This window comes from Rosa chinensis, chromosome 4, assembly GCF_002994745.2.
Source record: "Rosa chinensis cultivar Old Blush chromosome 4, RchiOBHm-V2, whole genome shotgun sequence".
Lineage (NCBI taxonomy): Eukaryota > Viridiplantae > Streptophyta > Magnoliopsida > Rosales > Rosaceae > Rosa > Rosa chinensis.
In genome coordinates this window covers 28507337-28531236 of record NC_037091.1, presented here as the reverse complement: position 1 = coordinate 28531236, position 23900 = coordinate 28507337, and the positions used below count along the sequence as shown (strand labels likewise).

At 37.7% G+C, this 23900-nt stretch overlaps 2 long non-coding RNA genes across 3 annotated transcripts; both read right to left on the bottom strand.

Annotated features, from left to right (window-relative positions):
- Positions 1 to 16213: 16213 nt before the first annotated feature.
- On the bottom strand, positions 16214 to 17497 carry LOC112195990. Of its 2 annotated transcripts, none has more exons than XR_002934873.2 (4): positions 17395 to 17497; positions 17220 to 17308; positions 16518 to 16610; positions 16214 to 16436 (listed from the first exon to the last, which is right to left on the bottom strand). It is a non-coding gene; the product is annotated as an uncharacterized LOC112195990 (long non-coding RNA). The 2 variants fall into 2 exon arrangements; XR_005810505.1 differs by having other exon boundaries at positions 16214 to 16429.
- A 776-nt stretch (positions 17498 to 18273) lies between these two features.
- Positions 18274 to 18868, bottom strand: LOC112195991. Its single transcript, XR_002934874.2, has 3 exons — positions 18856 to 18868; positions 18607 to 18755; positions 18274 to 18474 (listed from the first exon to the last, which is right to left on the bottom strand). It is a non-coding gene; the product is annotated as an uncharacterized LOC112195991 (long non-coding RNA).
- Positions 18869 to 23900: the final 5032 nt, after the last annotated feature.

The following is a 23900-nucleotide window of genomic DNA, read 5'->3' as shown; positions in this document are numbered from 1 at the left end:
CCCATTCAAAGAGGCATTGACTTTCCTTATTTTTGTTAAATAAGTTTGAAAAACTATGTTTGCTCACAGCTGCTGTGAGAGTACTGGGATTTGGAGATGACACAACTGTTGAGATGAAAATGGATTTTTGCTATTTTCTGCTTTCTAAATAGCATTTATTGCCCTAAACATGAATATCCAAGTTTGTTACAAACTAATGTCTTTTTAGATTGAAACTGTGTAAATATTGCTCTGCTTTTTAGTTTTTTCTTTTCTTGAGACATCATCTTTCCCTTGAATTTGATGGTCTATTTCTTATTTATCAATGATACAAAACTACACCAAAAAAATTTCAAAATTCCCTTGAATTTGAAATCATTTTTCACTGATATTAATCATATGGTCACCATGATTTATAAAAATTGAAAGTTAACAAAATTAATAAGGACATAATAAAGATTAAAAATAATAACGCTGTATTACTAAACAATCAAGGCAAAATAATCTCTTATGTCCAATTTGGTCATTCCACAAACAAAAAGCACAAGCCAGTTTGAGTTTACCAAACACTTTGCCACTGCTTTTGCCACTGACAGCTCTTATAAAAAGCCAGTTTACCAAACACAGCCAGCTTTTTTGAAAGAGAGTTTCTATTGGGACCTCCAAAAATGCTCACTTGACCTCACTCTATTATGAATTATTAAATGACATATATAACCTACTCTAAAATGACTATTAAGGACAATAATTATACCAAAAAAATTGTTATATTTATTTTCTCTAGACTTTCCAATTCAATAATATTAGATTGCATTCTTTATTATTTTCCCTATCTATTTTCATTTTCCAATTTCACTACATACTCATTAAAGCATTCACATATATTTAATAAGAAATAAAACTATGATTAAGATAAAAATGTATGATATGCATATTGAGCGCATATTGGTCAAGAAGAACAAAATAAATTGTATTATGACCTAAATCTAAATCTATCCATTATATTTGCAAAAAGAAGAAGAAAAAAACAGAGCTAGCAAATAAAAAAAAATAAAAAAATATTGAAATAATTAATCATGAGTAACAGAAAATAGAGAAACATTAAGAAAAAATGATTAATCTTTATTTTTTTTAGCACAGCTAAAAAAGAAAAAGTAAATAAAAAAAATCACATAATAGTTCATGTTATTTTATTTTTATTAATTTTTAAAACTCAATAACTTGTGTTTGATTTTTTCTAATTGGATAAGAGATTTATGTTGTCTGATTAAGGAATGGTGATGTAATTAAGATTTATAGAGTAACTAAATCATTGAAATGACTAAGTTTTTTATTATAAAGATCTTAGTTTGTTTGTAAATTATATGAGTGAGGTTATTTGAGGAACTTTAGTAAGGTTTAATGAGTAAATTTAGTATTTGAAAATTTGATAGGAGGTGTAAAAAGTATAGAGGTCAAGTGAGTAAATTTAGAGGTTCCAATAGAAAAACTCTTTTTGAAAAGCCCAACCATACCAAACATAGCCTTACTTTTATTGGGTGCTGCAGTGGTGCATGACTTATTTTTTGACCCATATTTTGGACCCAAATTTTTATATAATTGAATTAATTAAATTCTGGCCATTAGATTGAATGTATAATTCAATCCTAACCATTGGTTGCAAACAAAAGTAGCTGTTAGTTTTTACAATTGAGGGGCCCCACTCTTTTCTCATCCCATGTGCACTTGTACGCCGACAACATGTATCAAAAATCCCATGTGGGTGGGACCCATCACATTTGAGTCCAAATTTATTAAAGTCCTCCAATAGACCAGATTTGGTCTAACATTTGAGTCTCCGGCATATATAGGTCCAATACATTCCGATCCATTGTAGCCTTGATCCATTACTTTTGGACTCAAAATTTGGTTTTGGACCCAAATTTGGGTCCCCACTGCAGATGCTCTAAGGCCACCTCTAACCCATGATCTTAAAGTGCTAAAGGGCTAAATTTTAGCCCATTTGGACTCCAACCCAACAACCTAAGGGCCAAAAGGCCAAAATAGAGGGCCAAAGGTGAGGTTGTAGTGCTAAATATAGCACTTTGAGTAGCACTTTGCCCCTTAAAAAAATGGATCAGATTGGTGGTGGCCCACGGGCTGCAGTTGATGCTGACGGGAGCATGACGTCAGCAATGGCTAGTTGCTGACGTCAGCTAGCCGTTAGTTTTTTTTTATTTTTTATTTTAAATATTAAATTTTACACTATAAGTACATATGACTTCAACATTCTTTTTCACATCTTCCTTCTACTTCCTCATATATATCTTTCTATTCTAAATCTTTTATTTTCTCCCTATTCTTAATCTCTCATTTGTTTTACTTTTATCGAAAATGGCTAGTTCGTCGAAAAGAAGTGTGAATTGGTCACCGTTGGAAGATGAAGCACTCACCGTTGCTTTCGTGAAAGTATCCCAAAATTCCGTCAATGGTACAAGTCAATCGGAAGATGGTCTTTGGGTCCAAGTCCAACAAAAATTCATGGAGATCCAAAATACTATTTTGGTACAAAGGACGTGGGAGAGTTGCAAATCTTGGTGGCAAAAACACATTTTTCCTCAAATGAACAAATGGCACTCTTGCATCAAACGTGCCGAGAGGAGGAACCAAAGTGGAGGCAATCTTGAAGATCAAGTGAGCATTTTTTCAAAGAAAAATTTATTTTAAAATACAATGTGATTTTTTAAATTTTGTATCATATTGTTATGTAGATTATATTTAATTGTGCTCATAATTTACAACATACATTTTATAGAAACGCCAAGCCGAAAAGTATTTTCTGGACGACAATAGAGGAAATTTTTTTAATTTTCTCAATTGTTACAAATTGGCCAAAGAATGAAATTGGACGACTTTTGAAGATACACCACAAGTTATTTACAGCACACCAACATCACAACAAAATTCTTCATTCGAATTAGATGATGATGTTGAACCTATCATCACAAGTTTCACCCATTCTCCACCAACAACTTCTCCATCTGAAAATCCTAGGCCAATTGGGCGAAATGCAGCAAGAAGAAGACTTGCCAAGAGAAAAGAAGCCGAAAGTAACATTGGAGAAGAAATGGTGGCACACCTAAATCAACTAAGAGAAGATCTCTAGAAATCAAAGGAGGAAAGAGCAAGAAGAGATCAACTCAAGAAAGAGAGAAGAGAACGTGATAGGGAAGAAACTATTTTAGTAATGCAAACCATCAATTTTACTCCTTTGAGTAAAGAGTATTATGACGGAAAGAAAAGGGAGATAATGGAGAAAATTCGGCGCTGTGAGTTGTTTCAGTCATCCGGTTCGACGTCGAATGAGTACCGCCCGGAAATGTCATTCAATGACTCGGATGAGTAATTAATGTTGCCCAAATAAATTGTTATAATCTATTAAAATTTCCTTGTAACTTTTATTTATTATGAATAAATTTTGCTTGTAACTTTTATCTTTTCTTACTTTGTCATGAATAAAATAAATATTAAAAATATGATTCCAGTTTTATTTCATTTCAAAATTAGCTAAAAATATTTTTAATTATCTTTAAAAAAAATACAACCGAAATTTTTTTTTTTATCATATAAATTATTTCAATTACTATAAGTCAATTGACTTTAAAAAAAAAGAAGTACATATATATATATATATATAACCAATCCAAAATGTTAAAATTGTTTTAGGGAATCAGAAATTGAGAGATAATTGCTGTGTATTCTCATTGATAATAGGGGCCTCTTTATATAGAGGATTACAATACATAGAGTCTGAATCATACAAGGAAAGATAATCATACAATGAATGGATATCTCTAAGATATTCTCCGAGATTCTCTCTAATTAAAACTCTATTACCACTAGGTCAAGTAACCTAGAGTTTGGGCTAAACACAAATAGAGATATCCTTAAACACTCTCCTTTGTGTTGTCCAAACTCGGTGCTTCTCTCGTTGCCTTGTTAAAAACCTTGCCGAGTAACAAAAACCCAGTGGGACAAAAATAACCTCGGTCGAAGGGGAAAAAGAGCACAACACACCCTTCACGATTCGAGACGAACATGTAGACATCTCCCCCTGATGTCTGTGCCGCCCCCTGATGACTACGATCATGGGAGTTTACATAATTTCCACAAGCCAATTCTTACCACATGTTTCTCGAACGTGAATTTCGGCAATGACTTAGTAACAAGTCTGCCTCATTGTCCTCAGATTGAACCTAATTCACTTTGATCTTGAGGAACTTTTCTTGTTGCTGATTATGCTTGGTGTTATAGCTTTTGATGTAGCCTTGCCTCATTTGTTCAAAACAAGCAGCATTATCCTAAATGCTCGTAGGCTCATCTGTAGTAGACTTCAAACCACAATTGTTCGAACATGCGTAATTATGGAACCAATCCATATACATTCACGAACCACTTTGTGAAGAGCAATGATCTCTGCATTGTTCGAAGATATAGCGACTAGGGTCTATTTTGTAGACCTCCAAGATGTCACGGTCTTTTCCCATGGTGAACACTTGACCGGATTGGTAATGACTTTTGTGTGGGTCAGAGAGATACCCAACATCAGCAAAACCTTCCAAAACACATGTCGTTTTGGGATGGGTATAGTGGACGCAGGCCAGTGTTGGCGGCGTACTTGGTGTGTGACGGGTCCGAATCCATCATCTCTTTGTAGGGATAGAATAAGCCCATATCAATCATACATCTCAAGTCTCGAAAGATATCTTTTATACCAGTTCAATGGCGTCGCGTTGGTGCAGAGCTATATCTAGCTAACAAGTTCATTGTAAACGAGATGTCCGGTCTTGTGCAGTTAGCTAAGTACAATAATGCACCTATTGTACTCAAGTAAGGCACTTCTGCTTCTAGCACATCTTCATTATCATCCTTCGAATGAAGAGGATTCTTTTCAGGAGCAAGACTACAAACGATCAAGGGGGTGCTTGAAGGTTTGACCTTGTCAAATGCCCAAGCATCTATCAACACGATGCTCAAGTTCCAAACCGAGACATAATCGTGTTCTCCCAAAATCCTTCATCTCAAACTCGGATTTCAAGTGTTTAGCGGTTTCCCTTAACTCTTTAAGAGCTTTTAATAAAGATCATGTCCAACATGAACCGCATAGAATCCAAAACTTGTTATAGAAACGCGTGGGCGTATCCCTTCCCAATCAAGTAGTCACTTTAGTCAGCGTTTCAATCTTATTGTAAATGCGCCCTGTGGTCTAGAGCCTCTTGATTTGGGTAAATAAAGTTCACTATGAACCTTCATGTATATTTCGTATCTAGATCCCCATAGAGATACGTAGTGACCACTTTTGTAAGCTGCATGTTCAGTTATTTGGAAACTACCAAACTGACAAGGTAGTGGAGTGCAATGACATCCATTACGAGAGAATATGTCTCATCGTAGTTGATTCCAGGGCGTTTTGTGAGAAGCCTTGCGCCATAAGGCAAGATTGCCATCTCTTTTTCTCATCACGCTTTCTAACGAAGACGCATTAGTCAATAGGTTTTATGTCAGGAGGTGTTGGCATTACTGGCTCAGAAAACCTTCCTCTTCGTTAGAAAATTCATCTTAACCTGGATCGCAGCTTTCCATTTAGGCCAAATTTCTCTACGTTGGCATTCATTCATCAACAGAGCGTGGTTCAATATCATTAGACTCAATAAACTCATGCGCAATGAAATGCGCAACTACATCATCAATTATGATGGAGTTTCTATCCCACGTCTCATGTACACTAGTATAAGTTTCATAGAGCTCTATATTCTCAGGAATAGGTTTTGACGTTGAGACGTCCCCCAACGATAACGATAACTTGGAAGATTCTCATGAGACGGATTTTGAGTGTCGATGATTCAAGGATTGGTTTGTGCCAATGTATCCTTCGAACATACGGGCCTCCCATGCATCATAGCTGGGGCCATGGCCTATAACGCCAGAGTGCCACTCTCTTTGGCGTTGGTGATGCAGCTCAAAAGCAAGCGCATAATTTAACCCTGAAATTATCGTTAGTAGTATAAGCAAATAGGGATCGTTCTATTCCGGGGATTGAGGGTACACCTGTAATTGCAAAAACAATTAATTAATTAGTAAAAGTAAAAAGTATTATTTACAAAAAGAATATATACAAATAACGAAATAAAAGGGGGGTTTAAGAATTATAAAATCAAAAGTTAAAGTAAATCAAATAAAGAAAACGTAAAAACATATATACAAGGGTGGAACGCAAGGAACAAAGATCAAAACCAATTCCATGTAATCAAATTCGATTCAAACCCTATAATTGTTCATCTAAGTCATGAGGAAGGAGTTGATCATGTGAAACATTCGAAAGCAAATGATTTCCCATATTTTACTTTTCAATGCTAATTAACCTAAGCGAAAGCACCTAGATCAATCCTATCAAACATGCATTCAAGCACTAGAAAGTTAGTTAATCATAACATGTTTAACGCATTCCACATAGAGAAAGGCTATCAACTCAAGTGTACAACTTAGTTATGGAAAAGTCCACCTAATTGCAATCCTCTTCAATTAAATTCGATTCTTGTCCAGAACCTTTACTACTTTTGATTCAAGTTACACAAAGCAAAAAGTTGATTCATGTTCTTAAACCTAGCACCAATTACATGCAAATCCTATAAGTGTCGACCCAAATAAGATAAACATATAAAAGTTTTCTGTAAAGCAAATTTAATCGAACAAACTCACATAAGCAACTTAGAATCTCAATTATAGAATTCGAAAACTTTATTTAAACATAGAAATTGGGCTTAAACTTTGCCCTAAACGTTATTGTTAACTAGAAACAAGTTCATACGAAATCAAACAAGGAAACCAAAAAGGTTACAAGGAAAAGGAACGAATTACACCGTGAGTGGAGATGGAGATGGAGATGGAGAGCTAGATGGTTGGATCTTGAATCTTGGAAGCAAGCCTTCAAGGTGGATGATGGAGGATATGATCTTCACGGCTCATTCTTCTTCTTCCTCTCCTTGCTTGAAAACGCAGAGCTTTGCAACTAGAGAATGGAGAGAATTTTTCTGAATGAAGAGGTGTTGTGGTGTTGTTCTTCTGTTTGATGGTGTGTTGGTGTGTAGAGAATGCTCCTATTTATAGGAGGATGGAAACTTAGTCTCCAAGTCTTCAAGATTGATCCACACAACATTAGCCAATCAGAGAACGCCACGTCAGCTCTACTATGTCATCCAACCAATAAGAAACCTCCAATTTAACACCTTGATTTAGGGAGATTATTTTTGAATTAATTGCATGATTATTTTCTGATTTATCTCCTCAAATAACTATCCAATCATGCCACATAGCTTCGACCAATCACAGAATGCCATGTCAGCTCTGCCATGTCACTCAACCAATCAAAAAGCTCCAAAATAAAACCATAATCTTTCCAAATATATTATTGCTGATTTTCCCAAGATTTAATCTGATTTTTCTCTTAATTTTCGGCCAAAATACTCTTGAGTGAAAATAGGAATGAATCTGGACTTGTTTTGGACTTTTTCTCCCTTAAATCTCTCCATGGCATCATTATCCTTGATCATCTCTTGATTTTTGACATTAACTCCATAATTTCCCATGGCAAAATCAGCTTTAATTCCCCATAATATCTCCCACGTCATCATGTGGTCTCCTCATGCCTTCAGGTTTCCTAGCCTCTTCAGGATTCCTGCGTTGACTTGGATTCCTAGTCGGACCAGGAAAACTCCATTTCTTCATTTCAGCTCATTTCTTCTCCATTTATTTCAATGTACCTATAAAATAAAAACTAAATTAAAAATGATTAAATAAAGGAAATAACTAAGAAAAATATGAGGAAATAATTATTAAAACGTCGCATAAATGTGAGGCCCTGATAGGAGCAAAAAGTGTGACGATATTATTGAATATGTGCCCCATTTTAGCCTTGTTTCTCCCTTAAGTTTAGTGTTTTTAGTCATTGAGTCGTTTTTAGAGTCTTGTTGAGTGTTTGGAGTGAAATAGGCGGAAAAAGTAAAATTCATGAAAAATCCTAGCTGGATCAGGATTCCTAACTGTCAACTGTTTTTGCGGTCTTTACATTTTATTTTCTCTAGAAAATTCTGATATTCTCCTGCTTGTTGTAGGAAACATTGCCTGGTTGAACTCTTGGAAACAGCAATGATGGAGTCATAAAATAAAGCATTAAGATATTTGACCAAGCAATGAAGAAGGGGAATAAAGGAGAAAGATGTTTTCAGTTGGGGAATAAAGGAGAAAGATGTTTTCAGTTGAAGAATAAAAGAGAAAGATGTTTCAACTGAAAAATAAATAAGAAAAAGATGTTTCAGCTTGGAAATTAAAGGAATTGCCCCATTATGAGAGGAGTTAAGGCCTTAAAGGAGAAAGATGTTTCAGCTGGAAAATTAAAGGAAATACGGTGCAATCTCATCCGTCCAATGATGAAGGGTATGATCGACAAAAGCCAACCAATGCTCCCCTATAAATAGACAACGTCCAGAACTGAATTTGCATCACTTCCCAGCTAAGATCATTCCAAGACTGCCCAATTCACTCCTTAAACTTCCATCTCCTACAAGACCGTGACCACCATCCATCCATCAATCTACGAAGCTCTTAGGCGCTGAGTCAAGGACGCTCCACCACCATAGTAGAGACAAGTTCATCACCTTGTTGCTAAGCCGCTGAGGAAAGCTTCAAAGTGTAACTATGACTCTACTTATAATTTTTGTTTCGGTTTTGTTTGTTTCAATTTGCGAGTTGTGTAATTGGAGACACGAAATTTTCAGAATATTTTTATTAATATTTTTGAGATTTTCAGTTTATTATTGAGTTAATTTCGAGAATTCTTTTATGATGCATGTTACAATCTTGTGCCCTTTTATGTGTTTTGGTAATTTTCAGAGTTAGGTTCATAAGTTTGCATGCTAGAATAACGGTGAGAGTTTTTGTGTGTTTGCTTAATTTGCCAAGAGTGATTGTTATTTGTTAAGGCGCTGAGTTAAACAAGTAGCAATTAGTTCTAAAAAAGTGGTAAAAACTATGTTCAATGGTTAAACGATTATGGAAATTACGTGTTAAATTCTATGTCTAATGGTTAATTTGCACGTGTGAGTTGATTCGAGGGTTAGATAATACTACTAGTTAAGAGAATTACGCTGAGTGTTTTCAAAAATTAGTAGTATTAGGCTTGGTAAGGACTTTTCCGATCCAATCCTACATTAGAACGAATCAGATAAATGGATTGATCCGCTGAGGCTTTTCATTTGAGCTCTTATCTAGGCATTTAAGATGGGCACATTTTTGTAGCATGTTGAAATGGATTTTCTGTTTTTACACTTAGTAATTTCTTAGTGGTATTGGTCAAGGTTAGGGAAGTCGATCATTGTAGATAATTTTATTTGTTTTGTATCTATTTTAAGTAGATTAGAAACCAAATTCAAAAACCCCCCATTTTATTCGTTTATTTGTTAATTGACCTTTTTGTGTAGGTGTACCCTACAATCCCCGGACTGAACGATCCCTGCTTATCCTATACTGACAACTACATTTTGCAGGGTTAAATTGTGAGGCTATTTCAGCCGCATCAATTTTTGGCGCCGTTGCCGGGGATATTATTGAATATTATTGAATAGTTGATAGGAGCAAAAAGTGTGACGATATTATTGAATATGTGCCCCATTTTAGCCTTGTTTCTCCCTTAAGTTTAGTGTTTTTAGTCATTGAGTCGTTTTTAGAGTCTTGTTGAGTGTTTGGAGTGAAATAGGCGGAAAAAGTAAAATTCATGAAAAATCCTAGCTGGATCAGGATTCCTAACTGTCAACTGTTTTTGCGGTCTTTACATTTTATTTTCTCTAGAAAATTCTGATATTCTCCTGCTTGTTGTAGGAAACATTGCCTGGTTGAACTCTTGGAAACAGCAATGATGGAGTCATAAAATAAAGCATTAAGATATTTGACCAAGCAATGAAGAAGGGGAATAAAGGAGAAAGATGTTTTCAGTTGGGGAATAAAGGAGAAAGATGTTTTCAGTTGAAGAATAAAAGAGAAAGATGTTTCAACTGAAAAATAAATAAGAAAAAGATGTTTCAGCTTGGAAATTAAAGGAATTGCCCCATTATGAGAGGAGTTAAGGCCTTAAAGGAGAAAGATGTTTCAGCTGGAAAATTAAAGGAAATACGGTGCAATCTCATCCGTCCAATGATGAAGGGTATGATCGACAAAAGCCAACCAATGCTCCCCTATAAATAGACAACGTCCAGAACTGAATTTGCATCACTTCCCAGCCAAGATCATTCCAAGACTGCCCAATTCACTCCTTAAACTTCCATCTCCTACAAGACCGTGACCACCATCCATCCATCAATCTACGAAGCTCTTAGGCGCTGAGTCAAGGACGCTCCACCACCATAGTAGAGACAAGTTCATCACCTTGTTGCTAAGCCGCTGAGGAAAGCTTCAAAGTGTAACTATGACTCTACTTATAATTTTTGTTTCGGTTTTGTTTGTTTCAATTTGCGAGTTGTGTAATTGGAGACACGAAATTTTCAGAATATTTTTATTAATATTTTTGAGATTTTCAGTTTATTATTGAGTTAATTTCGAGAATTCTTTTATGATGCATGTTACAATCTTGTGCCCTTTTATGTGTTTTGGTAATTTTCAGAGTTAGGTTCATAAGTTTGCATGCTAGAATAACGGTGAGAGTTTTTGTGTGTTTGCTTAATTTGCCAAGAGTGATTGTTATTTGTTAAGGCGCTGAGTTAAACAAGTAGCAATTAGTTCTAAAAAAGTGGTAAAAACTATGTTCAATGGTTAAACGATTATGAAAATTACGTGTTAAATTCTATGTCTAATGGTTAATTTGCACGTGTGAGTTGATTCGAGGGTTAGATAATACTACTAGTTAAGAGAATTACGCTGAGTGTTTTCAAAAATTAGTAGTATTAGGCTTGGTAAGGACTTTTCCGATCCAATCCTACATTAGAACGAATCAGATAAATGGATTGATCCGCTGAGGCTTTTCATTTGAGCTCTTATCTAGGCATTTAAGATGGGCACATTTTTGTAGCATGTTGAAATGGATTTTCTGTTTTTACACTTAGTAATTTCTTAGTGGTATTGGTCAAGGTTAGGGAAGTCGATCATTGTAGATAATTTTATTTGTTTTGTATCTATTTTAAGTAGATTAGAAACCAAATTCAAAAACCCCCCATTTTATTCGTTTATTTGTTAATTGACCTTTTTGTGTAGGTGTACCCTACAATCCCCGGACTGAACGATCCCTGCTTATCCTATACTGACAACTACATTTTGCAGGGTTAAATTGTGAGGCTATTTCAGCTGCATCAGGCCCCAGAAATTCGTAATTATTTTCCGAAGATTTTCCGGAATTAGTTTTATAACTATTGGACGGTTTCGTGACTCATGGATGGAGCGGAAGTGTTTCGGGCGAATAATTAATTGAAGAATATGGTTTTAGGGGGGTTGCCAAAGGTTGACTTTTTATTCGTTGGGATTCTCCAAAAACTTCCTTCACGAAAGTTGTAGAGCGCGTCGATACGAGTTCGTGGACATGTGGAACGCGAGAATCGGAGTTCGTATGAGGAAGTTATGGCTATTGGAAAAAGTTTCCATTTTAGTATATATAGGAAAAATCAGAAAATATTTTCATTTTCCTCATTTCCTTTTCCGGAAGCCATTTTTCTCTCTCTCTTCTCTCTCGTCCGCGCCCTCTGAGTCGAAGATTTTCGACTGACCCGACCCGAACCCGGCCGACCCGACCCGGATTTTCCGGCCAACTGCGGCGGTCTCTGGCCGTGAAACTTGGTCAGCAGGTTCGCCTCCTCCGTCTGGTCGTCCCTGTGGTGCCCTCTATTGCCGATTCATCTCCACGGCGGCGCTGCAAGGTGGTGCAGCCTTGTGTTTTCGGACCCGGCCGGAAAACTCAACTCCGGTGACCTCATGACTTCAGGCTTCTTGGGTTGAGTTCAGAACAAGCTCGCTGATCGATCCTTGGTGTTTGTTTCGACCGGTTTACGTGAAAATTCGATCAACTCAGTTGGGATTACTGTTCACGGCTTGTGAGGTAGTTTTCGACCCTTTATGCTTGTTTTCTGACTTCGAGCTAGTTATGAGTATTCACAAGCATGCTTAGATGAAGAACTTTGATGTTGGGAGTTTTGTGAAATATTGAGTTTTGGCCGGTGGCGGTGCGCCTCCGTCTGTGGCGGCGTTCCGGCGGTGTTCCGGCCACTTAAGGAACTGTTTTTGGTATTATATATGTTCTACTCGTTGATACGAGCGTTTCGATATATAATATGCAAATTTTGGAGTTCGTATGGAATTGTTATGATTTTTGCAGTTTCATACCGATCGATTTATTCTATCCGTGAGGATTTGAGCGTCCGATCGACTTGTGGTTTGGTCACATCGATCGTGGACGTATTCCAGAGACTTTGGAAGGTCTCGGATGTGGTTTTGCCTCGATTGGCGCCACTTTGGGGATTTTAGTTCAAAACAAGGGTTTCGAACTTAAATCAAATGTGAATCGTTACTGATTTTGATCATTGGTGATTAGGTGCTTCTAAAGGTGAATTGGACGAGTTGTTGGTGATAGTGTTAGTTCGGTTCTGTATAGAAGACGCAGCGGGAGTTTCGAGGTGAGTAATCTCACGAAGTTCATTTCACGAACGGGAATACCCTTATTGTTTTGAGAGTTATTTAGTTAACTGCAAACTATAGATGGTATTAATGACACTTTAGAGTAGATGATTACGTGTGTATATATATATATATTATGGGATGTATATATATACATACGTATTCATGTATTAGTAGATATATGTTTACGTGAAATATATATGTTTTGGGTGGTTTGTGGATTTGTGAAAACAATATGCATGAAATGATGCTTTTTATTGTTTTGGGGTGAGGCTTTTGGAAAACAAATGACTTGTGGAAATGATTGATTTCGATTTGTTTTGAAAAGCGTTGAGATTTGAGAAAAATGTTGAGATTTGGGTATGAAAACAATAGGCATGAATAGATGCTTTTTATTGTTTTGTGTTATGGCTTTTTCGGAAAACAATGATTATGGAAATGTTGATTTCGATTGTTTTCAAAAGCGTTGCGATTTGTGTAACATTTTGGGTCCTGTGCGACTCCTTTAATGTTTTGCTCCAAGGGACATTGCGGCCCGAGGATCGAAGGTCTGAGACCTTGGGCAGAATATCAGGTGACCACGTCTTTGGCCGGACGAGTGGTTACGTTTTTCAGTTAGAGCTCTAATCTGTCTGCCATATAGGTAATTCATGGGGTAACGGGAATTGGTTATTTACAACTCATGACATTACGTATTTTTAGGGAACAAGGTGTGAGTTGCTTCCTTATTAATGGTTTTTAAGGGGACAAGGTGTGAGTTGTTTTCCTTATTAACGTTTTGATAGAAATCAAGGTGTGAGTTGCTTTCTATGGTACGATTATGGTACATTTGATAGGAAACAAGGTGTGAGTTGTTTTCTATGTTTTATTGATAGAAATCAAGGTGTGAGTTGCTTTCTATGTTTTATTGATAGAATTCAAGTGCGGGTTGTTTTCTATGTTTCGTTTTAAAAGGAAACAAGGTGTGAGTTGCTTTCTTTTATTTCGATTTGAAAGGAAATTAAAGTGTGAGTTATTCTCCTTCATTTCGTGTTTTAAGGAATCAAAGCGTGAGTTGTTTTCCTTATTTTTGGCGTGAGTTGTGTGTGGTTTGAGTTACTCATACGGGCTTGCAAAAGCTTACCGGGTTTGTTGTGTGGCAACCCGGTGCACTATTCAAACGGTGTAGGGGTTAATCCTGCAGGTTAGGATAATCGGGGCTGAAGCTGAGGTAGCGCCTTTGCAGCTTTACGGTAGGAAGCCATTTTTGTAACTTTACCGTCGATAAGGACTTCTGTTGTATAGTTAACTCTGAGCTGTATTTACGTTTTATTTTGTTGTTGACAATTTAATTCGTATGCTTGTGTAATATAACTCTATGGACGAGTGTATATTAACTTTGAGGGTTCAGGGCATCAATATCTGTGTAAGTTAAAGGGAAAAAGATTCCAGGTATTTTGTATTGATGACTGGACGTTCACGCATATATAATTATGGGGTTATATATATCGATTTTCATGTGTGTAAAAATCAGGGGCGTGACAATAAAAATGCTCCTATCAGTTGGCGCCATGCCTAACTCTGTGTAGGGTGGCGTTACGTCCTCTCGTAGGGACGTCCTTCCTTGCAGGCATGTTTGCAGCATATTTGTGTGATCTCGTCACTTTAATAGGGATCAAGATGGGACATAGTGGGGACAGACCACAATAATTCCTATCGTTCCTGTTGAACATTTGTGTTCTTATCTCCCCCGAACGACGGGAAGACTGTTTCATCTTAGTGACATCCGCAAGTTTAGCAGTAAGGAGATCGCCTTACAAGGGCATTAAGTAGCGGACGATTGTGGGAGTCTCAAATCCAACTGAGTTACCCATTCGTCTGGAAGGACCTATCATAGTGTGCTGTGGCGGCGCAATGGACACATAAATGGCTCACTCAAATGTGCGTAAGTACAAACTACTTGTACCCAGTCACTAGCTGTAACGCAGGGGAACATTGAGTGGTGGTGGTCGTAGATGAATTAGCATAGCTGCATGCGATATTGCATTACCTCAAGCGGATATAAGGAGAGTGGTGCGCATTACCAATGTCCAAACTATCATCATAGTCGTTTCCGCGATACCAATTGGGTGTAGGGAATATGATGTCCAATATCAGTCCCAATGCAATAACCATCGAAAGTCTTCGATGTAAACTCTCCAGCATAGTCAAATCCAATTGACGGAATATGATGATTTGGGGAGTGAGTCCGTTGTCATATGATATGTACTAGGAGTGTAGCATAAGCAGCATTACAAGTGGAAAATGGCACGACACGTGACCAGCGTGTTTGCGTGTCAACCAACATCATGAGATATTTAAACGTCCGCAGGTTGGTTGAATCAGTCCATAGAATCCCCATGGATTTGATGTAAGAACAGAATGAGTATTTTCATATCCTTTGCGTAGGTCGGTCTCAGTCCTAAGTTCCCGAAGGAACTGGCTTTGCAAAATGAGCGAGAGGCTTTAGAAGCAACCAATGAGATTTTTGGTTGGGCCTGAGCAAAGGAACTCATCTCCATTCTCTACATGCGTTTTCGCATGGAATACGTTGGCTATTCATAGGGCAATTTGCCCTAAGAGCGTAGAAAAGCTCGTAATTAAAAAGGAGTCATAAAGAAGAGAACTCAACTTTTATTAATAAGCCAAACGGAATTACATCATCGCTTCTTTTAACCAAAGAAAATCTAATCCAATCACTACTAGAATTTTGTTCATAGACATCGGTTCTGGACCGATGTTAAACTAATTTTCAACCGGTGTCTTAGTGGGTGTAGAGAAAAGTATAGACATCAGTATAAGCACGGTTTCAACCGATGTCCCAGACAACAACCAACATCGGTTCTAAAAAAAAAATCGATGTATAATCGTTATAATCATCATATTTTTATATGTTAGGTATGTCTAATTCTTCATATTTTCACATTTTATGCTTAAAAAAGTATATGTCGAACAATACCTACTTGAACATTTGCATCGATTTCTATTCCAGAAGTGATGTCCAGTACACTTGTAGACATCAGTTCCCATGAGTATTGTTTGTTCGTGGCCATTTTTACATGTAGGTTGCCACATTATTTTCCTAGGAACGATGTCTGTATCTTTATTCTACATCGTTTTTTTATTCAGAAATGATGTTTCCTTTAAGACAGAACATCGTTTCCAATTAAGTAAACCGATGTTCAATGGTATTATGTACGTCGGCTATTTTTATTCAAACTGATGTGTTAGTTCATTGAAGACATCGTTTTTGCTTTCCAAAACCGATGTTCACCTTTTGACCACACATCGGTTTGCTCCATGGTAGGTGATTTGTATGTTCATAATAGATTACGGTTTGGTGATTAGAAATCGAGAAATCGATGTGCAGTAGTTTTGATTACATCGGTTTTGAGTTACAATTCGATATATTGATAATCATAGGACATCGATTTCATCTAGTTGTTGGAAAAAAAAATACATTTCTCATCACCCAAAAATTGGAGCTTTCCATTAATTTTCTTTCCAAATTCATGATTCGACATAATTCACAAAATAAAACCCAAAACCTACAAAGACTAGCTTAGAAACATATTAGCAACCAACTACAAAAGTACGTTCTACACCAAACTTTGCTTCAAAGCAAAAACTAGCCTTACTCAAAATCATGGAAGCCAAAAGTCTTACACCAAACTCTGTATATAATCAGCCACTTCAATGCACACCTCATCAATATCATTTTGGCTCTATGATTTGCGCGCCTTTACTGCCCACTAGAAATGTATAAAACAACATATAAGTCACAATCATTGGGTAAAATCCCACAGTTCACTCAAAGTAGGATAAAGTCTTACCTCTTTCCTTAAAACATGTGTTATCAATAAGGGACCCCATAAGTAATGTAACAAAATTCTTCAACCAGGGGTGCACAGATCTCCTCATATTTTCTGGAAATATAAAGTATTTTGTCAAAATCATGTGCCAAGTGTAAAAGAGAACAAAATATAAGATGAACAATGAATACATAAGTAATTTTAACACACTGCAAACAAAGAAGGATGTAAGTTCTTACGACCTTGTGATTAATTGTTTTCTTTGTTCTTTTTTCTTTCTCAGCCTTGTGCTTATACCAAACCCAAAGTCCAATCAACATCCCTTATTATTTTACTCAAATAGATATATCTCTCTCTAGAAGTCTATTAAAACCATAATTAAAATCTCCACCCCTCTTTTCACTTATGCACCTTGAAAGTATTTAATACAGTTGATCAGGATCACTGACCAGCAAATAAGTATATGGATATCAAATATATCGCAGTTGATCACAGTTGCTTAATTTCAATATTTCCACTTCAAGTGTACACACACATCTATCTTCTATTGACAAAACTTGAATGCTTAATATATGGCTGGGAGAAAATTACTGATTACTTGATTAGGGAACACAACATCTGCATGCACTAACCAAGTGATTCATTCCTCCTCATTATACCCATTCCAGATAATTTTCTAAAATAAATTATATGATATTAATATGATATTATGATATTACTTACTATAAAATTCTCAGATTCCTTGTTCTTCTGAGTCTCCAGCTTCTTCTGTAGCATGTTTACGATGGCCACATATATCAAACTCCATGAGCCTAAGAGCCACAGCAACTGTTGTAAGTGGTATCCATTGAAGCACAACAACGCTATCAGGAAAAGAAAAATTGCTAGTAACACGTACGTCCTTTTTCATTTGAGGAATATAGCAGCTCACCGGTAGTCTCAAAGTTTGAAGATAAATATTCTATCTTTATGGCACCGTCCAGCTATGCCAGAACCTGTAAAATATATATATATATATATATATATATATATATATAAAGAAAAGTAAATTACTTAAGGCACGCTGTACATGGCTCAAACTAGTACATGTTGTGCAAAAATAATTTCTGTAATTCATAATTAAGAAATAAAACTAGAAATCTGTTATTCTTTGACAGTTATTATGGTAGTTTTGTTGTCAAATGCCATGTGACGCTTATGCTGGTTAAGTGATTATAATGGCATTCCCAATACCAACACAGGGCACTTCCATCACCTAATTAAATGAAGGGATATGTGAACTGGACCAAATTGCAACAATTAATAAACTTTGAAACTACAGAAGTCCAAAGTGTAGGGTACTAAAAATATTACCCACGACTCTGATTAAATGAATCATCTTTAACAAGTTTACAGTAGCATTCTCAATTCCGAAGAAATTATTGTGTTTAAACATTAGTGGATGTAAACCTCCACTATGCATCGAGTCACTGACCTCTTAATGGTGCCTCTCTACATCTTATTTACACATGTTCCGAAAGAAAAAAGAAAAAGAAAAGAGTTTCATTAATAGTGAGCAATGCCAATATGTAACCAGGAGAAGGTCTTCAGCTGATGACGAGGAATGTAACTTTCTACCAAGATTTACGGTTCATGGAGGTCCAAAGAGGTTGAAGAGCTTCTAATGGAACAGAAACCTATCATATGGTGACAAAAATTATTATATATATATATATAAGTAGAACGAACTGCAGATTATGAAGCAAGAATGTCAAAAGCAGTTACCTCAGTCAAAGCTAATAGCACTTTCAGCAACTTGATCTTAAAGGGAGAAGAAGTTGAGCCACGTAAATTACAATCAGAATTCAACTTCAGTTTCTCTTTACACAGTACCTCATCAAGCTATCAACAAAGATCAATCACCTCCACAAGCCAGTCAACAAGTACTGCACGCATGCTCCGGTTAAGTCCTAGTATACTGATCATCAAAGTAACCTTACTACAAAACAAGAAGCCATATGCAACCATTTACAGTGTGCATCTTCCTCTATCAAAATGAACCAACACTAAGAAGAGTCATAAAGCAGATAATCCTTTATCCATAAGCAAATGATAATCAACAGTAACGTACCTTCGGGAAAAAAGAAGCCTTAAGAAAAGATTGGATAATGGGTTGACAAAATCAGGTAAAATAAGCTGATAAAGAACCAGTTGCAGGATTGCAACCCACAGGCTCTTTGTGATGCCCTCTTGATAGTGTCAAGCTACGGCATGCCCAACCTAGTTTTCAATCACAACACAAAGGACAAGTTTTATCGAATCCCCAACATATAACTAACACCTACACAGAACCAAAAAACTAAACAATAACTCATCATACCTCATGACCAATTATCATAGCTATATCGGCATATATCGCTTCTAAAATGCTTGAGCAACCCTATGAAGACCACAATCTTCCCACCCGGCAATCAAAACACATTGACATTCGGCGCATCCACCACCAAAATCTCCCAATCCAAATCAACCAAATACGAAGTGGCATCCTTAACACCACTATCCTTACCCTTCTTCCTACTATGCTCAATCCACTTATCATCAAGAATCTCATCCTCACGTGACCAATTCCCCTCCATTTTCCCCATCTCACCCTCCATCAATGACTGCACAGTCTTACTCCCCCAGCCTTCGAATTCCAGTCGACCTCTTCCGATGCATCCCCCATGTCAGTCCACTCCTGATCATGCCTCAACCCTCTCTTCAACGCATCAATAATATCCTTGGCAATCAGCCTAACCCTCACACTTTCCAGGTGTATAGGATGCCAAATCTTCCCCTTAAACTCGACTTTCAACTCCTCGAACTACTGCTCTCCGAGCAGATAAATCAAACAACTCACAGCTTAATCCCAAAATCTGCAGATTCAATTTCAAAAACTGAATACTTCATAATTGAAACGAAAAACCCAGCCCTCTCTATCCGTAAAGGAAGAACAACAACGAAGTGGAGCAGAGAAATTACCTGAAACGAAGGAGGAAACCAGAGGAGTAGAAGAAGCGGATCCCCCAGGGTTCCAAACTGTGACGTTTTTGGTAGTCAAGGTGGCGGCGGTGCTATCGGTGTCGGTGTTGCTGCAATCGGATAGAGGCTTCAGCTAATTTATAAATAGCCCACAGATCTATACAATAATTCCATGTAACTGACCTACCTGAGATGAGAAGCTGATTGATCTCGGTCGGAGGCAGAGAAAGGTGGGGACAGGGAGGGAGCTGAGGTTTCAACGACATTGTCGGGGTCTACGTTTCTTTGACTCTCCCGGTGCTTCAGATTTCGCCAGAGAATGGAGGAGGAATGATTGTTATGGTGAGAAGAAGGAGCTCGAGTTTGGGGAGGAGGAGCTCAAATCTGGGTTGAGAATTAAGGTCAAGACTGAGGTTAGGGTTTATGTTTCAGTTTTGGGTCGGGCGCTCTTTTTTTCTAAGTGTAAAAGTTTTAAGTTTTAGTCCCCGCTTCTTCATTTCACTTTAAAGACTTAGCGCTTTTTGCAAAAATAGGTTCCCGCAAATTTTCGAACTAAACTTTTAACACCGGTCATTTTAAGAACTGATGTTAATGACATACATTTAAATCGTTATTTTTCTAAAACGATATTAACTTACTTTTTTACATCATGTGCAAGTCTGACCGATTTAAATGATGTGATGTAAATGAACAGATTTCTAGTAGTGAATAAACTAGTTAATGCAAAACAATGGTAGTCGTCTAACTTCTTTCGGTAATTTCAATGTAAATGTGACCAGGTGAGTAGAGAGATGTCGGTGGAGCAAAGCTCGCTTAAGTACCATTTATCTCAAAACCTTTCTAGACATCACTTTTACATTGAGTACGCCTACTTTGAAGAAAGACTAATATCATTGGCATCTACTATAAAAGTAATATGGGAATAGCCTACATCTCTTGGAAAATAAAAACACTTAATCAAAATCGCCAATTTCTGGGTCTTGATCCTTGTAGTCTTCCACCATTAGATCGAGATCTCCATCTTAATCTTCTTGTTCCATGTAATTTGCTTCCCTTGCTTCACGATACGTCTTGTATGCATTTGCAACATTCTGGGGTGCTGTACATGCTTTGGCCCAATGTTCAGTTGATCCACATCGAAAACAAACATCATTATGGTCAGGCTCCCTTGATCGAGGCGCCATTGGGGCGCGATTTGGATGACCTATGCTCTTGGTGGCGTTACCACCATGGTCGGAGGCTCTGCCTCTCTCTCTCTCTTCACACGTTGACCTCCACGATTCCGTGCACTCCTCTCTTGGCGATTTCCTTCCTCTTTAGGGAGAACATATGGACCAGAATGTCCAGAATTGTCCCTACTCTTAGGGTTTCGCTCCTTGCGTCCTCCATTGGGGGCGCGACTATAGTTAGACTCCGAAATAGGCTTAGTTCCCACGGGTCTAGCATTATAGTTCTTCACAAGAATATTGTCGTGCTTTTCAGCTACGTTCATGGCGCCAATGAGCTCATGAAACCTTGTGATACGTACTGCATTTACATCAATATGATAATTCTTTGAAATCATCAGTCCAGAGATGGGGAAGGTAGAGAGAGTCTTCTCGATCAACATCGTATCAGTTATGGCTTGGCCACAAAACTCCATCAGAGACTTGATACGAAGAGCTTCCGAGTTATAATCAATCACAGACTTGAAATCACAAAAGCGGAGGCTATGCCATCACACTTCTAAATCAGGAAGTAGGGAGTCACGAACGTTGCCAAATCGCTGCTCAAGTTCTACCCATAGCTTTCTTGGGTCTTCCTCATTGAGGTATTCATTTTGGAGCGCGTCATTCATGTGCCTTGTCATGAGAATTATGGCTTTAGCTTGTTTTGCTTCAAAAGCAGTAGCTTGCTCAATGGAGAGCACGTTTTGACTAGGCTCTTGGATGGCTTCCAGAAGTCCATCAGCCTTAAGATGTTGGCGCACATCTCGGACCCACCTATGGTATCCTGTGCCAGTTGTCTCTAGTGGAACAAAGTTCAACTTGTTCAGGTAACTCATCCTGAAAAACAACACAAGATTAGGGTTAGTTCGGAGCGAAAAAAGGCTACTACGAAAAACTATTAAATTCCTGAGCGTAGTCGCTTCCAAGAAATTAGGGATTTTCTGAGCGTAGTCGCTTCCAAGAAAAATCTGATTCCAAGAGGGGTTTTGGATTAGATCGAAACAACGATGTATATGGTCGATCGTTTTCTTCTCAACAAACTCTAAGTTTGGAGGACTCTACAAGCTCCAAGCTTGGAGTGAGCACGAACCCCCACAGTTCAGCTTTTGGTCTCCCCTATGAAGAAGAAAGGGGGGGGGTAGAAGAAGGGATGTTGGAAGTCCCCGAGAAAAGAAGAACAAATTAAAAAAAACTTCAAAAACGGGAAGCTTTAGAAAAAAATTACCTTAAAAAGTGGTTGGAAAACTTGACCGAAAAGTTGGCCGGAAAAATGTCGCTGGAAAAGTGGCCGGAAAAATTGCTGGAAAGTCGCCGGAAATGGCCGGAAAAGTCGCCGGAAAGTGGCTGGAAAAGTTGCCGGCAAAGTGTTGACTAGCGTTGACTGGCCGTTGACCGGTGTTGATTGACAGTTGACCCGGGTGCTGACGTGGCGTCCGGTTGCTGACGTGGGAGATCGGTTGCTGACGCGGCAGGGCTGACTGGACGCCTGCGTGGACGCTGATGTGGCAGGGAACTTGGCGGCTTGGCTGGTGCATGTGGGCTCCTCTAGGGCCTGCTGCATGTGGGCTCGACTGTGGGCTCGACTGTGGGCTCGATTGTGGGCTCGTTTGTGGGTTCTCCCCCTTTTTTTTTTCTCCTGTCTCTGCCAGTTCAGGTCAGGCGGAAGCCGGTGGCCGGTTCGGTTGAATTTAGGCCGGTTCCAGTGGAGATTTTTCAGGTTCCGGATTCTGGGGACGAGGTGCAGCTACTAACAAAAGGTGGCAGTGAAGGGTGGACGGGAAGATGGCGAACCACACAAGAGATCTTCGGATTCTTCTTGGGAGGCCGGTTTGAACACTTCCGGTGGCCGGTTCAGGTTGATTCCGGCCGGTTTTGGGGGTGGTGCCGCCGGTTCTGGGTTCTTGGGATTGAGAGCTTCAAGATAGGCGGCAGTGGTTTCTGAGATTTGAAGGTTACGAATTTAGGGTTTCAGGGTTAGAGCTCGTGCTGATAACGTGTTTTAGGGAATCAGAAATTGAGAGATAATTGTTATGTATTCTCATTGATAATAGGGGCCTCTTTATATAGAGGATTACAATACATAGAGTCTGAATCATACAAGGAAAGATAATCATACAATGAATGGATATCTCTAAGATATTCTCTGAGATTCTCTCTAATTAAAACTCTATTACCACTAGGTCAAGTAACCTAGAGTTTGGGCTAAACACAAATAGAGATATCCTTAAACAAAAATATATTTTTGGGCTATAATTTAGCCTTGACGGATTGGAGACGGTTGATGTTAGATCAATAAATAGTACAGAATTTATGGCTAAAATTTAGCCCTAGGGCCATTTTTAGCCATTTGGGTTGGAGATGGCCTAAGGGATCCCTTTTTTTGTCTTTTATAGGGATAGGCATTAAACCAACTTTTCGATTATATTTTCACATCTTAACCGTTCAGTTTTTAGGTCCTAATATATAGATCATTTTTGCAAATTTTCAGCCAAATTGGTGATCGTTAAGGCATCCAAAACTGCAATTTACACGAACGGACCGAATCTATCGAACCTGAACCGTTCGTGTTTATGATGGTAAATTGCAGTTTTGGATGCCTTAACGATCATCAAATTGGCTGAAAATTTGCAGAACTGATCTATACATTTGGACCTAAAAAATGAACGGTTGAGATGTGAAAATATGATCGAAAAGTTGGTCTAATGCCCTATCCCTAGAAAATACCAAAAAAAGGGATCCCTCACTAGAAGGGCCCTATATATATATATATATATATATATATATATATATATATATATATATATATATATATATACACTTGGAATATATTTATTGGTGCAGTTACGTAGTGAGGTAGAATTAGTATGTTTTGTGATATCGATCATGCTATTGTTGGAATTTGATTTTCTAAAGAAATAAATGAGTTTTGGATGTTAATGATTGTTTTATTGACTTGCTATATATGAGAGTTATATGTGTCAATTCGTGTTGGGTATTATGGTGTGAAAATAATATTATTAAATTGATTTATATATTGTTGTGAGATTGGAATTGAGCTTTGAAAATAATATTTTGGTTGTAGTAAATTATATTGTTTTGATTTGGTTTTAGATTGTAAAACCGATTATTGTAAAGAGCACAATTTCGCTATGCGTTCATTGATGGTTTTGTGACCTGATTTTCGAGGGAAAACAAT